Raw genomic sequence first — 16,333 nt, 5'->3', positions numbered from 1 at the left:
CTTTCCCTCTGGCTATCCCCAAGTGTTCTGCTTCCGCAGGTGCAACCACCGTTTCCTTGTGTAGTGTGATAAGATTTGGTACAGAGGGCAGGAGAAAGGCAGACCCATGACTTGGCGAAAGGCAAGTACAAAACGAGGCTTGTTAGGGAAAGCTTAAAAGCAGATGTGTTGTGGAACAGTGCTGATGTCCTGAGCAGTCAGTACTCCCCGTGGAAACATACTTGGGCAGGTATATGTAGACTACATTCACCACCAAGGGCTGCTATAAAATCTACTGCACATAGTACAGAGCGATTCTAATATGGTGAGTGATCAAATATATGTAATTTTTGACCCAAATGATGCTACTGCTAATCAAAAGATAGTTCTATACTACTCCATACAACCAAAGAAGAAAAGTACTTGTATTTTAAAACAGATCTCCCTGGGGCTGGTTCTGTGGCAAAGCAAGTCAATCCTCCTCCGCCTATGGTGCCCACAGCCAGTCTGGGCACTGGTTCTTGCTCCAGCTGTTCCATTTACTGTGCTTATGGCCTGGGAAAGCAGTGGAGTATAGCTAAGTCCTTGGACCACTGAACCCACGAGAAAGACCCAAAAGAAGCTCCTAGCTCCTGACTTTGGGTCAGGCCAGCTCTGGCTTTTGTGACCATTTAGGGAGTGAAACCAACAGATGGAATCTCTCTGTTTCTCCTCTCTGTAACTTTGTCCTTCAATTAAATTGAGTAAATCTTTTTAAACAATTTAATAAAGTGCTCAATTCCATTAACAGCTCAGCCTTGAGTATTCTCCCTGAGATTTAAATATATGTATTTATTTTCAAGTATTTGGAAATACAGAAGAGAGAGAAGCAGAGTGGAAGAAGAGAAAGAAAGCTCTTCAGTCTGCTTGTTTACTCCCCAAATGCCCAAGGCAGTGTGGACTGGACTGACACTGGAGCTCAGATCCCACCGTTTGATCCTTGTCTCCCAGGCAGTGACAGAGGTTTAACTGTTGGGGCCATCTGGTTCCCAGGATACATTAGCAGGAAGCTGGAGTGGGAGTGGAGCAGCTGGGACTGGAATCCGTGCTCTGAAGTGGGATGGGGGCATTCCAAATGACAGCTTAACATGCTGTGCTGCAGTGTGTATGAATCTAAAGGGGGAATGAAGTCAGTGAGAATTCTCACTTTGTGTATTCGGAAACCCTGGCAACCCAGGAAGAAATACGGAGTGGAGAAGGGAGAAGTCAATCCCGCAAAACTGTCTGTGTGGTCTCAGCCTTGTCACAGTGTTGGCACCACAGGGGCTCTAGCATCTCCTTACTCGCAATTATAGCCACTGGCTCTTCTTTTCCTCCTAGGAAAGAAGTGATGGGTTTTGGTGGCTGCTGTGTTTCTTCATATGGTATTCAGCTTCATGGAGGGGCCAAGATTATGAAATTAACCCCACTGAACTTGGGAGCACAGCACACACTTTTTAAATATTCACAGTTTTAGGACAGAATCTTAAGATCTTTCAGGGCAATGTAGCACCAATATCTTGATGCTTCTAGCTCTCCTCCACCCCTCTCCTCCCTGCCACTGTCTCCTCTCCTTCCACCCTCTGCCCCTTCTCCTTCCCTTTCTTTATAATAACACACAGGCCTGGTGGTGTAGCAGATTAAGATGCTGCTGTGGTGCTGTCATTCTGTCCTGGTTGCTGCATTTCCGACCCAGTTACCTGTTCCTGTGACTGGGAAGGCGTCAGCCTGCTGGGGCCCCGCCCATCCTTGTGGGAGACTGGGATTGAGTTCCATGCTCCTGGCTTCAGGCTGGCCCAGCCCCAGCTGTTATGGTTGTTTGGGGAGTGAAATCACAGCTGGAAAATGCATTTCCTCTCTCATTTTCTCTCCCCTGCCTGCCCCGCCTCTCCGTCTCGCTTTGTCCATCCCTCTCAAATGAAAAAGAGAAAGAAAATCAAGAAAGTATACACCCATAATTTGAAAGGCAAAGAGACAGAGGGAGAAGTAATAAACCACTTTCAAATTTTGTGAATGCTCAGAAAAAAAATCCCATAAGTTGGTTTATGTTTTAAACAACCAAAATCTCTATTGAGTCTTCTCCTTTCATAGTTTTTGGTTTTCCTTTTAGTAGTTGAAACTGTGGTGCTGGGCAGGCCTTTTGCCCATCAGTGGCCACCAGTTTTGATGCTTGTGTTCTGTATATTGGAATGCTGGAATGGATTCCTGGCTTGGATTCCTGCTCATGTAGACCTGGGGAGGCAGTAATGATGGTTCAAGTTGTCAGGTTCTTGCCGCTCCTAGGGAAGGACTAGCCTGAGGGCCTCTCAGCTGTAGTGTTGCTCAGACCCTGGCCGTGGCTGGTCCTTGGAGAGTAAAGGATCTCCCCCATCTGTGTTTGATGCCTGTCAACTCAGTAATAATAATGATAATAGTAATAAACTTAGTGTATGACTACAGATTCTCAAATGCCTTTTTCCCTGCAATTAGTATTTGACCTCAATTGTTCCACATCCCCACCCTGATCATTGGCTGTCCTACCACTCATGCAAGGCTTAAATCATTGTATTTTTACTGCTGAGCAAAGTATCCCAATGCCTTTGAATCTGCTCTGTGTGTGTGTGTGTGTGTGTGTGTGTGTGAGAGAGAGAAAGAGAGAGAGATTGATTGACTGATTGATTGATTAGTTGTTTCTTTCATTTGGAAGAGTTTTGAGTCCGTCTTTGTTTTTGCCTCGCCGCGCAGACCTTTCTCTGCCTGTGTTTTTGTCTCGGCCGCAATCTTTCACCAGCTACTCTTTAAACATAGTGTTGACTTCTTCCAGTGTCCTGCGAACACATCCATCATTTACTGTGCTACCATAAATAATCTCCAAGTATGAAAGATGTGATTATTAGTGTAAATTTTTCCATTCAAACTACTAAAAACAGTCTGTTAGATGGTTTCACGATGAAAACAAACTGAAATTACCCACTAAAAATGGAAATAAACTCAAGTGTTATCTTTTTTATAATGTGCTTTTTGCTGAGGTCAGATAAACATCAATAATGTCCATTCTTTAGCTACCATTAAGATTCTCTCTTGTTTTTAATTCTCCTTGTATTTTGAGTACATTTATCTAGCTAACAAATTGCCTTCATTAATTCACTAATAAATAATAAATTGTTTCTGTCTTTTTCAATCAAATGCAAATGAGTATCAGCTGGGGCTTCTTGAGAAGCGAGACATTTGGTCTAGCCACTTTATACAAGTGTGTGTTAAAACTAAATAACAACAAAATACAGCAGAATTATGAATGGATTTTTGCCTTATTTTATTGTCATCATCCTGGACGAAAATTCCTTTAATGTTTTGAAAAGGCAGGATATGGAGAAATGCATTGTTCTGTAGTAAAACGTGGCACAAAAAACTGGCTTGAGGATGTTTGGTGTGTACTCTATATAATCATCGGCAACATCTTAAAGTCAGAATTGTTGACAGATTAAGATTTCCTAGCATGTGCAAATTTCTGGTACTTGTTTAAAACTTCAAACAAAGCAACAGACATAAAAACTTGTAGCTGTTTTTAGAGTAGCAAATGTTGTTTCATCACATGTACACATCATGTGATGTATAAGCTTTCTAATATCCAAACTTCAGAAACTTATATCCACACCTGCCCTTGTGCCACAGGCCAAATTAGCCAGTGATAGCCATTTTTGGTGATGGTAGAGGATCATAATTAGGTCTTTCATCCATTTAGACATGATTTTCATATGTGATGAGAGATGAGGATGCAAGTTTTGTTGTTGTCATTTGTTTAGTTGTTTGTTTTGCAGGCCAGTACCCTGTTTTTCCAGTACCATTTATTGAAAAGGCTGTTCTTTTCCCATTGCATGTCCTTAACACCTTTGCAAAAGACCAGTTGACTGTCTATGCCTTCTTACTTCTGGTGACTCTATTGTGTTCAGTTTATCCATGTGTCTGTTTTTATGCCAGTTCCATGCTGTTAAATTATTGTACTTTTGTAATATAGTTTAATATCCAGTAGTGTGACTGCATCCTGCTTCATTATTTTTCCTCAGAAATACTTTGGATATTTGGCATGTTTTATGACTCCCTAGAAATTTTAGCAGTGTTTTTTTTCTTCTAATTGTGTGAAAAATTTCATTGAGATTTTGATATGGGTTGCACTGAATCAAGGAAGTCTGGACATTTTAACCGTGTTTATTCTTTTAATTCATGACTGGATATCATTTCACTACTTCTTGTGTTAAGGATTAATTGTTTAGTTCTCTAAGCTATTTGATTAAACTTATTTCTGGGCGCTTTATAATTTTCAACTCTTGGGAATTTGATTTCATTTTCAGATAGTCTATTAGTGTGTAACAGTATTACTAATTGTTTTCCAAATTGAGTTTGTATTCTGCAGCTTCATGAAACTCATCAGTTCTGTAATGTTTCTAGTAGATTCCTTAAGACTTCCTGTTTTCAAGATCATGTCACAAAAAGTGACTTTTCTTCTACTTCCTCCTTTCTGATTTTCATGCCCTTTATTTTTTTTTCCTCTTGTGTAATTGCTCTACCAAGATCTTACAGTACTGTATTAGACAACAATGAGCATCTTTGTCTTCTTCCAAGTGCTAGAGAGAAACTGTCAGACTGTGCTTGGCATATATATTCCTTTTTTAACGTGAGGGTACAACTCTTTTGTACTGATTTATTTAGAGTTTTTATCATAAGAGAATTTTGAATTGTACAAGAGCTTTTGTGCATCCAGTGATGAGGTCACTTAAGCCAAGCCCCCTGCAGCTCAGGAATGAGAAGGAAACCATGAAAGGGCAGATGCAAGTTTTCCTACCTTCCTTCCCTCCCCAGAAATTCAAGATTTCTCACAATGCTTGGCTTCTGGCAGTGAACAGTGGCGTTACATCACCTGCTCCTGTTCACCAGTTTTGTGGACACTTTGACAGCTTTCTGAAACTTGCCTGAACGTTCCCTGGGCCGTTGAATTTGTATGTGTAGGCCTCTTCTTGATCTCCAGAGCCCTACTTTCTACACACAGTGTCCCTGGTTGTTTTTAAGTAAACTTGACTCATCCAAATACCTCAGTATCTTAGTCCTTTGGCATGAATAACACTAAGAAGTGATCTTGTCTCACGAGGTTGGGAGGAAGGGATGGCGATTGCCTGTGTTCTTTGGGATTTTTGCATGAATCATTTTAGAGTTGTGGATGTACCCTAAAAATTAAGTATTTATGCATGAGAGTGTAGGTTTCATTTGTGGATTGGGGGGATACAGAAGAGGGTACAAAGGAGTAAAGTTTTAAGGATGGAAGATTCAAAATAGGATAGAGGAAAGGGAAACACAAAAAGAAAATATGGTTTTAAGATTCCTACATCAGGAATAGGACCCTGGAATCTTGGGTTTCAGATCCTTTGGCCCATACAGAACCTTCTCTCAAAGACACTTTGGCTATTTTTCTCTCAGTACAAAACATGACTGCAAGCAAGAAGACCCCAAAAGAACATGAAGAACATGGAGAAAGACGAACACATCATATTCACACAACCCATAGCACCTAACAGTCACCATCTGCAAGACACAGCGAAGTCCCACAAAGCCCAGGAAAATACAGTAACTAAAGTGGAGCAGCGGGGAAGAAGGCAGGAACCTAGGCTCAGGCACACACTTCTCTGCATTCTGTCGTGTTGCTGGATCCTGGATGGGCAGTGAGAAGCTGTTTACTTTGGACGTCTTTTTGCTGTCTAGTATGCCCTTCCCCTCAGAACTGCTTTTGCTGTCTCCCAGAAGTTTTGGTGTGTTTTGCTTCCATTGTCTTTTGTTTCAAGGAATTTCTAAATTTGCTACTTACATTTTCCCTCGATCTATTATTTCTTCAGTAGTTAGTTATTTGATTTTCAGATATATATATGGCTTCCAGTTTTTTTTTCTTGCAATATTGGTGTCTGGTTCTGATGCATTTTAGTCTGAAAAGCCACTTACTATGCCTTCTGACTTCTATTTTTGCTTTTCATTTGTTGAGATATATTTTGTGACCTACTAGATGATCTATTCTGGAGAATGCTCCATGCATTTTTGTGAGGACTATGCAATCTCTGTTAAACAGAATGTTTTATAGTTGTGTTAGGTCCAGTTGACCCAAGATACTCTTTCTGCTGTATCTTTATGTTATGTCTGGATAATTTGCCAGTTCTGCTAGCAGAATGTTGAATTTCTTCTCTTGTATGGTATTCTATCTCTCCTTGTAGGCGAGTTACATTTGCTTTATATGTTTGGACACTACAATATCAGGTACATATATGCCAATAATTTTTTTCCTTGCTGTACTGAACCTCTTATCAGCATAGAGTGATCTTCCTTGTATCTTTTTCCTAATTTTTACTTTATACTTTATCTGGTAGAAGTATGGCTACATCTGATTTATTTTGGGTTTTGTTGCTTTGTTATATTTTACTTTCCATGGGTACTGATCATTAATATTGCAGTGAGGTTTTTTTGTAAGCAGCATCATTTTGGGTCTCATCTTTTAAAATCCATTTGCTCACTGTCTTTTAATTGGAAAATTTGGCCCACTTACATTAAGTGTGACAACTGAAAGCTAAGATTGTACTACTACCATTTCCATTCTTGTTTGTTAGGTTTATTGCAGTTTCTTTCTTCCTCTGCTACAGACTACAATTGTGGTTAAGTTATTCTCCCTAGTAGCGTGTTTGAATTCCTTATTATTTTTTTTAAGTTTATTTTTATCATTGCTCTGTGGCTATTATGTGACTTATGAAAGACTTAATTTGCTTATGATAAGCTATTTAAAAAATGGTAACAACAGTGATTATAAAGATAGGGAAGGAAACATCAACAAAGAAAGAACAGCCATTGCGGTACGTTGAGCCCGACAGAGCCAACGGCAGAGCAACTGAGAGCTGGACGGATACTGGGCAACTCTGTGACTTGCTGAAGAGAAATGCCTAAACATGGACAAAGGAGATGCTAAGAAGCTGAGATGTAAAATGTCATCATGCATTCTTTGTACAAACTCACTGGGGGAGGAGCAGAAGAATAAGTACCCAGATGCTTCCATCAACTTGTCGATTTTCTTGGAGTATTCAGAGGTGGAAGACCATGTCTGCGAAAGCAAAGAGAAAATTTCAAGACATGTCAAAGGCAGATAAGACTCTTTACGAGAGATAAATGAAGACCTATATTCCTCCGGAAGGGAAGACAAAAAGCAAGTTCAAGGATCCCAGTTTACCCAGGAGGCAATCTTCAACCCTTTCCTTGTTCTGCGTATTGCCCGGAATTCAGGGCGGAACATCCTGGCTTCGCCACTAGTGATGTTGCAAAGGAAGTGGGAGAGATGGAGAATCACACTGCTGTAGATGACGAGCAGCCTGATGAAAAGAAGCTGCGAAGACGAGGCAAAATACGGGAAGGATATAGCTACACAGCGAGCCAGAGTAAAACCCGATGCAGCCAAGAACGGAGTTGTCAAGTCTGGAAGGAGCAAGAAAAAGAAGAAAAAGGATGATGAAGAGGAGGAAGGTAAATACGATAATGAATAAATTGCAGGTTTCTTTCATTGTCTATAAAACATTTAAACCTATGTATACAAATGATTCCTTTTAAAGGAAAAAGTTGAAACACAAGCTATATAAGATGTAGTTGTAAACAAAATATGCCGTGTATTTTTTCTGTGTATTTAACACATTACTGAATATGTCTCTGACTCGCCCTGTCCTGGTGGTATTTTCAGTAGCCACTGATCTTGCCTGGTGCAGTATGGGGCTTGTAAATTGGTATGGAAATTTAAAGCAGGTTCTTGTTGTTACACAGAACAAATTAGTTATTTATGGGAACAGTAGTTTCTTTGTTCTGTCGTCTTTGATGCAACTTATATAAAATAATTGTTGTGTTAACTGAATAGCACTCTGTAATTGCAAAAACAAAGTTACAGGTGTTTTGTTGATATGCTTCTAAATGCTTCTAGGTAAATACGTCTTTTTATTAAAAAATAAGAAATGCAAATAAAGGATTTTACACTTGTACTCCATTAACATGGCATTTTGAATTTTTAATGTCCCAGTTTGCATGTTTCAATATTGTCTCTTTCCATGTTAATGCATTTACTATTTTTAATATTTTAGAGCTTTCACAAAAAATTCGTGACTATGTTCCATGTTTCCTAGATTACAGCATTCTGAATTTGTCTCTATGGCTACTCATGCCAACAAGTTCTGTAGTTTCTGGTATTATCCTGTTGCTCAGTAGCATCTTTTTTCTTTCATTGAGAACTCCTTTTTAACATTTCCTTCAGGCTAAGTCTGGTGGTTAGCAGTTCTTTCAGCTTTTGTTTGTCTATGAATAAATATATATAGGTGTGGCTGTAGTTTCCTCGAAGTTCTTGACACTCATTAGTGTGGAGCGTCTTCTACACACTGAACAATTGGTTGTAATAATCGGGCTTTGTTTGTGGCTATCATGCCAGAAAGCACAAGCCATTTTATGTTCTTAAGTCTCTGACCTTCTGTGCTGTTTAGCAGTAGACAGCTCTCCAAGTGGAGGCATCATGAGGAAGTGCTCTGATCTGTCCCGAACTCACAGTGGTAGTTTTCAAAATGACCTGGGCAAGTGTCTGAATAAGAGTAGTCTTTTCCTACACATTGGGTCCTGGGACAAGTGTGTCGGATACCTTTGTGTCTGCCCAAGCTTAGAGGAAGGATGATGGGTCAGTCCCTCAGCTGCTGCAGCTGGGGGTTGGTGGGTTACACCTGAATCTCAAAGTCATCAGGCAAGGTGACCTGGCTGTGAGCACCAAGGCAGGCTTCTAAACTCACTCTGCTGTGCTATTCCACAGTAGTTACGATCTTGCTTAAAACAAGAGAATGGTAGTAGGGTGTGCCCTTGCATCCTGGCTGAGAAAAACCCAACTGTATCACCTGTCTTCATGGGCAGGAGCTTTGGGACCCTGTCTAATCCTGAATTTTATTAATGTGGACCTAACACTGGGACTCAAGTCAAAGGACTGGGTTTCATTCCGTGCCTCTCACCCTCTCCCCACAAGTTTGAGGTGTTTCTCTGGGGAACGGGGGATGAGGCAGGCAGCTCTTCTGCTTTTTTTGATGAAAATTTTGTTACTGTTTTTATTGTCACTGCTATTATTAAAACTGGCCACTGTGGTCTCTTACACGGCTTCTGTGACTCTGGTGAAGTTGACTTGATGCATGAGTAACTGTGCAGAGCGGTCCGTCTCTCTGTCTGGAGACAGTTGTCAGATAGTCTTAATCTCTGTATTGCTTTGCCTCCACATAAGTTACTAATGATTAAGGATTCCAAACTCTAAACACATTGACTTACATTAGTAGGTTGCTATTCTCAAATGGTAAGGTGTAACGGATCAATTTTTCAGTCTCCCGCTTGATTTTAGTGTTCAACAGCAGGTAATATGGCATACCTGATAACCTGCTTCGCCTTCGTTCTTTGGAGAATGTGATGAGTGAGATCTCCAACAACCAACAAGTCAGGTCTAGCCCAGCACCGCTGCGCTCTGTTGGTCCCCATGTACCATACAGCGATTGACCTGGCTGTGGGTGTCTTGGAAAACTTTGGAAAACATTGCCCCATTTCTTTTTTAAGACCTAATATTCATAACTCTTCTTGGTCTTCTGGATAGGACCAAAGCATATATAATCCCATGCATTTTATGTCATTTTTTTATAGATTGTAGCAGTACATATACTTAGAAATATCTTGTTTTCCCTACCTATCTATGCACCTTGGAAATTGTTCCCTGCCAGTCAATAAACAATGCCACTTTTTATTTGCTTTTGCTGTCTAATATTATTTATTGAGTAGTTACATCATCTGCATGACAGAAAGCATTATCAGTGTTTTTAAAATAGTTTGTATTATTCATTTGGTATCTACTTTGGCGATAAGAACTGTTTTAAAAAGTTCTTGAAATCGCAGTGGTGTGTGTCACTGGAGGTCGCTCTCCCTGTTGCGGCTCTCCCAGCTATCAGCTTTCTCTCCTTGGCTAAACTGTTGTGTTTCTAACTGGGCTTTTATTGTATGAGCAGAGTGTTTTTGATCAGATTGTATTTATATGACAGCCTTGGTCTGTGGCATTCCCTCAAGTACATTGTACACATATAAAATGTTGTCTAAATATTTATTCACATGATGGATTATTGTGGCTCAGAAAAGGCAGCTACAACTTATTGAGTAAATAATGTTAGTTTTAAAAAATTTGGAAAGGCTTTGAAGAGGTCATAATAATGTCTCATCTCAGATGTTAGAAACGGCCACTGAGTACCCTGTCCCCCCCAGCCCCCCTTCTAAATGGTATTTTAATTCTTAAGTGTTTAAGTAAGAGAACAAAGCAGAGGGGGGAAAAGTAGACTTTTCAACCTGCCACCTGCAGATACAGTCTTTCCTTCCTCAGTCCAAAGGACAAATATCATCTCATTGCAAAAATAATAGACAAAAGCATAGTCAAAGAAGAGAGTATTGTTGCAGCAAAATTTTAGCACTCCTAGGGGGCTAAGAGAAAATTTCAAAGATATACAGCTGAAATTCCGAAACATTTAGAGTAAGTGAATATATCTCACTTGGAAAGATGGGAGATTGGAAAAATTTAATTGGAAAGATTCATTGTTGTCACAAATTACAGTTTGATTTAAATATGACCTGTGTGGCGCTTCTGTTTAAGAAGTTATTCGCTAAGTCAGCTTGAACATTGGGCATTTCATATGCTTTAAAAAAATCTTTGTGTCTTTTCTCTTTTTGAGTTTAATTGTAGAGAATTTAACTTGTGTGTGTGTGTGCGTGTGTGTATGAAGTGTGTAATTTCCTTTCTTCAGTTACTGTGCCAGTTTCTTTCTTTTATTTATAGTTTGGGGATGGAGCTTTACAAAACATTTGCTTCTATTAGAAATTAATGTGTTCGTGCTTAAGAAAGCAAGGAAAATTGTTTTATTTCATGCAATATTAACTAAGCTTATCTCGACATTGTAGATCTGTGATTCTAACATCTTTTGACAAGCAAATTAGACCGTAGAAAGAGCATCCAACTTGGAGCTTGGGGCACATGGTGCTGCTTTCTGCAAACATAACTCAAAACCAAGTTATTCTGTGCAGTGAGAGGTCATTTTCGGATGTGGGTTCCTAAGTATAGAAGAGAAACAGTAGTTTCTTAAAGAAAGCTGCTGTGTCTGTTAAAAAAGTTGTCAATTGTAATTGAAGCTAAAAGGAAGAGAAATTAACAACCTATTATACACAATTTCATTATTTTTAAGACCTCAGACTAGTTAGAGCTTGGGTATTAAAACAGTTAAGGAAAACAATAAAAGTGACATAAACATAACAATATAGCAATTGTGGCCACTTCTCCCAGCAGTTTGAATTATTAATACTGTGAAAACTTCGCTGCATAAAATAATCCTATGTTTAAGATACAATATCTATGCATTAGATTGTGTCATAATGGTTAAAAATTTGTTCTGAACTTACCAGTTGAACAATTTTTTCATAGCAGCATTCCCATGTTCGTCTTCTTTTCTAAGCTTGATGGATACAATAACCCAATATATACACAGATCTTGGGATTTCAGAATATGGCGAAAGATGGGGGATGATCTGTGGATCCGTTTTTTATTCAGATTGTTATTTTGAGCACACACTTGTACAGATGGTTGAGTTTTGTTTGCCCATCAGAGCCCCAGTGCCTTTGAGACAGCTGTTGCAGACAAACCTCCCTTACATGCTTTAGGTCAAGAGTAGTCAAACCTGTTAACAGCACCTGCTTTTGTATATGCAAATCTGTTGTTTTGTCATTTCCATTAAACAAGAGGAGGTACCGGTCTCTTGTGGTTGTAAATAAATCTGGAACATCGCCTACATGAAATGAAATCCAGCAAAAAGACAAGTGCGCTTTCTGTTCTGTAGTCATGGGACATTGCTTCTGTTTGGGGCCTCGTTTCTGGAAGACTGCCCATGGTTCGGAGCAGAATAGAGCTGCATGTGTGTGTTTGGAGATGTTCGCAGTCCTTGACTGTAGGGGAGTTGTGAAGTTTGACATGCCCAGAAGCGACTGCGTGCCGCGTGGGGCCCCCAGCCCCGCACACCTGCGTTTTCATCAGCAGGTCAGCCTGCAGCAGCATTTCTAGGCACTGGGGCCGACAACATGTCGACTTCGCTTTGGAACTGATTGATCCACACAACAGAACATGCTTGTGGGATCATCCCTTGCCGTAGATGACATAAATGATTGAAATGTTTTCTTTAGGAAAAAAAAAAGTATCATTTGTTGATAGAACTTACTGCTGGCAGGAAAGAAACTGTCGAGTAGCAAGGCAGGCAGAGTCTGCTGGGAACTTTCACGTTTGCTTTAATGAATTACTGTCTGCTTCAGCTTAGTATAATAAAAATAAAAGCAGAAAAACATAATTAGGGAGAAAAGAGAGAATCTTTTCCCCCTTATTTACTGTATCCCAAAAGAGCAGTGACATAATAAAATGGCACCTCTGGATTTTCAAAGTGACAAAAGATTATACATTCTGTTGCCGTCGATTGCTGTGGGGGAAAAAAGTCAAAATACTAGAACTGATGAACAAATGTTGCATGCTGTCATTTTAGATAACATTATTTTACTGTGAAGTTGTTCCTAATTCTCCTTGTTTGAAAATAAACACAGAATATGTATGCTAAAGAATGTAATAATGAAAATCTACTCATTGTACTAAATATGTTCACATGTGTATATTTTCACACAATGAACAGAAGTAAATACATATATATTAATATATATTATATACACACACACATATATGTATTTGTTATTTGCTAGCTTGCAGGGGAAAATAAAAAATTCTTGCCTGACCTTTTCACCTTGTCAGATGATCTCTCCACTCTTGACATACAGCATTATATTTGCAAAGGTTGGGAGTTAACTCTTCAAGGTACCAGACATCATTTTTATTAGGATATTAATTCTCAGAGGTGCTAATCTCATCAAGATTTGTAGGCATTTTCTTTCATAGGCCATTCTGATTTGTAGCTCTTTCTTTTCACAGCAGTATTAAATACCAAACCTTCTCTGATATGGAAGTTCATTAGAGATATGTCTTTGATGACAGCCCTTTCCTGGCTTCAGTTTCAAATACCTTGATGTAAAGCTTAAGAAGCCATTGTGTTGTAAGCCCTCCATGATGTGCCTTATTTAGATCTGCATAGTAAATCAAGGAAAGTAAATAACAAGGCAGCAGATGGAAGCATGGAGATAAGGCCAGTGAACAATTGTATTTGTATTTTGTTATGATGTTGACAGGAGCTAAAATTCAGTAATCTAGTTCAACTGATCTGCATTTCAAAGAAATCTCATTTAGCAGCAACTTGAAGGTTTGTAGGATAAAGTTCTTTTATTGCAGCTTTTATTGCATTCTTTGCTAATTTATCTGGTCAAGATTTAGCCTTGCTTACTTAAAGCTGCAAGCATGTTACAAGGAGTCTTAAATAGTATGAAGGCATTAATGTCTAGACCATGAACTGAAGGTAATTACATATCCAGCCCTGAATAGGTTACATTTAGAAAATACTATTGTCCAAACTCGATTGTCAGGGCAATATAGATAAGGTAGGGTGTTTTTTTTCCCTCCTCTCCTGCCTGTTTGAGTTTTTTTTTTTTCTACTTCATAAACAAGCTAATATAAAATCATCAGCTACTCAGAACTTATGTACAAAAGAAGTTGTTCTTTAGGTCTGAATACGTTGATACTGATATTGATTCAGCGTTTTTGAGAATGGAAGGTTATTAGGTTTGGAAACCTGATAATCTTACTTGACACTGAAGTCATGAACACACGTCAAAGTGAAATATATTTAATATGAGCATTCACATGTTATAAAGAGCATACTGTGCACAGTATATGGATAATATTGCTGTTTTCTACTTTAAATACATTAAATAAATAAAAACTAATTCTTTTGAAATAGGTTAGTGAAACTGAATTTTGCATAGGTTGACATACTTAGTAAATTGTGAGTACTTGGTTTCCAAAAGGAACACGTGTTAGGAATCAGGATGCTTCTGAGCTCAGATCCCGGCTCTGACACTTAGCACCTATGACATCTGACTTTTTGCTTTCCGTCTCTTCTGGAAAGTCTAAGCGTTGAGCCAGACGGTCAGAGCTGTGATCACTCACTGAGAAATCATTCTAGACCAGGTGCCAGCCTTGACCCTGCATTTGGGTAGGTAAGCCCTCCCCCCTACAGCAGTTCGTGTGTCCCGTCTTTGCTTTCTGTCCAGTTTCCTGATAACGCACCTGGAGACAGCCCATGGTGGTGCTGAGTTCCTGCCAGCCAAGTGGGAGCCCTGCCTTGGGTTTCCAGACTACTGGTTCACCCTGGCGCAGGAGCCTCTTCTGGGTGTCCCGTGTGGGTGCAGGGTCCCAAGGCTTTGGGCCGTCCTCAACTGCTTTCCCAGGCCATAAGCAGGGAGAAGGATGAAAGGCAGGGCTGCAACGCACATGTGAGATCCTGGCGCATTCAACACAAAGACTTTAGCTACTAGGCTATTGCGCTGGGCCCAAAAATAAATAAATCTTTAAAAAAATGATCTCTTCTTCTCTATCACTCTGCCTTTCAAATGAATGAATGAATGAATGAGTAACGTTTTTATAAAAAAAAAGCTTAAAAAATAGTCACAACATTATTTCATAGAAATAATCTGTTATTTTTAGGGACTCTGTGTTGATTCAGAACTCAATATATTAAAAACCAAGAGTTTTACTTAAGAATCTCTGTATAACTTGTACAGTAGTTTTTTTCTACCAAAGCAAGGCAGATAACAACTTGATTGCCTACTAAATGAAACTCATTTTGGACAGATTTGCTTGTAAGTTGTGAACGGTGGCAATGGGCATTATCCAGGAGCTGATGCAATGGGTGATGCAGTGAGGTTTGACTGCCTGCCAGTCAGCAGCGCCCTCCTGCCTCTGCCTTGCTCCTGGCCCCGTCTGATGACACGCTTCTTCCCAAGAGCGCTAGCTTGTTAACAACAACACCCATACGCAGTATACATCCTCTGTCTTTAACTAGTTTAGAATTCATGTGACAGATGTGCTATTTGGATAGATGTCTTACAGAAAGATTGATGGAGAGGATCATTTATTTATTTGAAAGGTGAAGTGACAGACGGGAGACAGAGGCTTCTTCCCTGCGATGGTTCATTACCCGAATGCCTCTCCACACTCAAGGCCAGGCCAAGCCAGGAGCTCTGTGAGTTTCTGGAAGGGCAGGGAGCCCTGGGCCACCGTCCTCCACTTGCCCACGTCTGTCAGCAGGGATCTGGGGCTGGCAAAGCAAGTGCAGTGATCATAACTTATTGAGACTTCATCACATTGTACCCTATCACTGTCGTTTGTCTTACCTAGCCTCATTTGCACTTTTATCTTTGGATATTTTGTTTTGTGAACCTTATGATGTATTTAGTGTTGTTTATACATTATTACTAATTATAGTGATATTTGAGGAGATACTTAACCATTACGTGCAGCAATTTTTATAGGCAGAAGAGCTTGGCACTTCAAAAGACAAATTGGGGGTCCAGCATGGTAGCCAAGTGGCTAATGTCCTCACCTTGCATGCACCACAGTCCCAAATGGGCACTGGTTCTAATCCTGGCGGCCCCGCTTCCCAACCAGTTCCCTGCTTGTGGGCTGGAAAAACAGTGGAGGACGGCCCAAAGCCTTGGGACCTGCGTCCGCACATGAAAGACCCGGAAGAGGTATTGCTGTAAATGACATGTCAGTCCAGGACAACAAAAAGTATTTGTTGCTGATGTCGGTCAATCATAGTTCAAAAGGCCTTCCTAAAGGAACACATGCTTATCTGTGCCGACTCAAGACACTGCAGATACATTCTGTGTTCCAGAAGTAAAAGCGGAACTACTTGTGTTTCAATAGGCGAGTGGGAATATTCACTTAGAAATTACATTAATACGTTCTGATAACAAATATTTAAATTAGGCCAAGATTGCTTGAATCTTTGGAAAAGAAAACAAAACAGTTTTCTCAGTTGCTTTAATCTCTGTGTTTTGGCTTCACCTTGAAATAATGTTGAACTCTGACTGCAAAGAATCATCTATATTGTTTAAAATATCAGCTTGTGATCAGATAAATGGTTTGACGAGGTGCCCTTTCCCCAACATCTATTTTAGCTTTATTTGTAGTATTATGGTTGCAGACAATAACTGTCTTCATTTACTTACCATTTCCTCTGAGTTTTTAAAAGCAATGATATAAACCAGTGTAGGATGTTAAGATTCTGAGAAAAAAAAAATCTTAGTGTTAAATGGCATTAT

At 39.7% G+C, this 16,333-nt stretch overlaps 1 pseudogene; it reads left to right on the top strand.

Annotated features, from left to right (window-relative positions):
- The first annotated feature begins 6,950 nt into the window (after positions 1–6,950).
- On the top strand, positions 6,951–7,538 carry LOC105942191 (high mobility group protein B1-like; annotated as a pseudogene).
- Positions 7,539–16,333: the final 8,795 nt, after the last annotated feature.

The sequence above is a fragment of the Ochotona princeps genome, chromosome 25, assembly GCF_030435755.1.
Source record: "Ochotona princeps isolate mOchPri1 chromosome 25, mOchPri1.hap1, whole genome shotgun sequence".
Classification (NCBI taxonomy): Eukaryota; Metazoa; Chordata; class Mammalia; order Lagomorpha; family Ochotonidae; genus Ochotona; species Ochotona princeps.
Note: the sequence above shows the minus strand (reverse complement) of the source record. Positions and strands in the feature narration are given on the sequence as shown.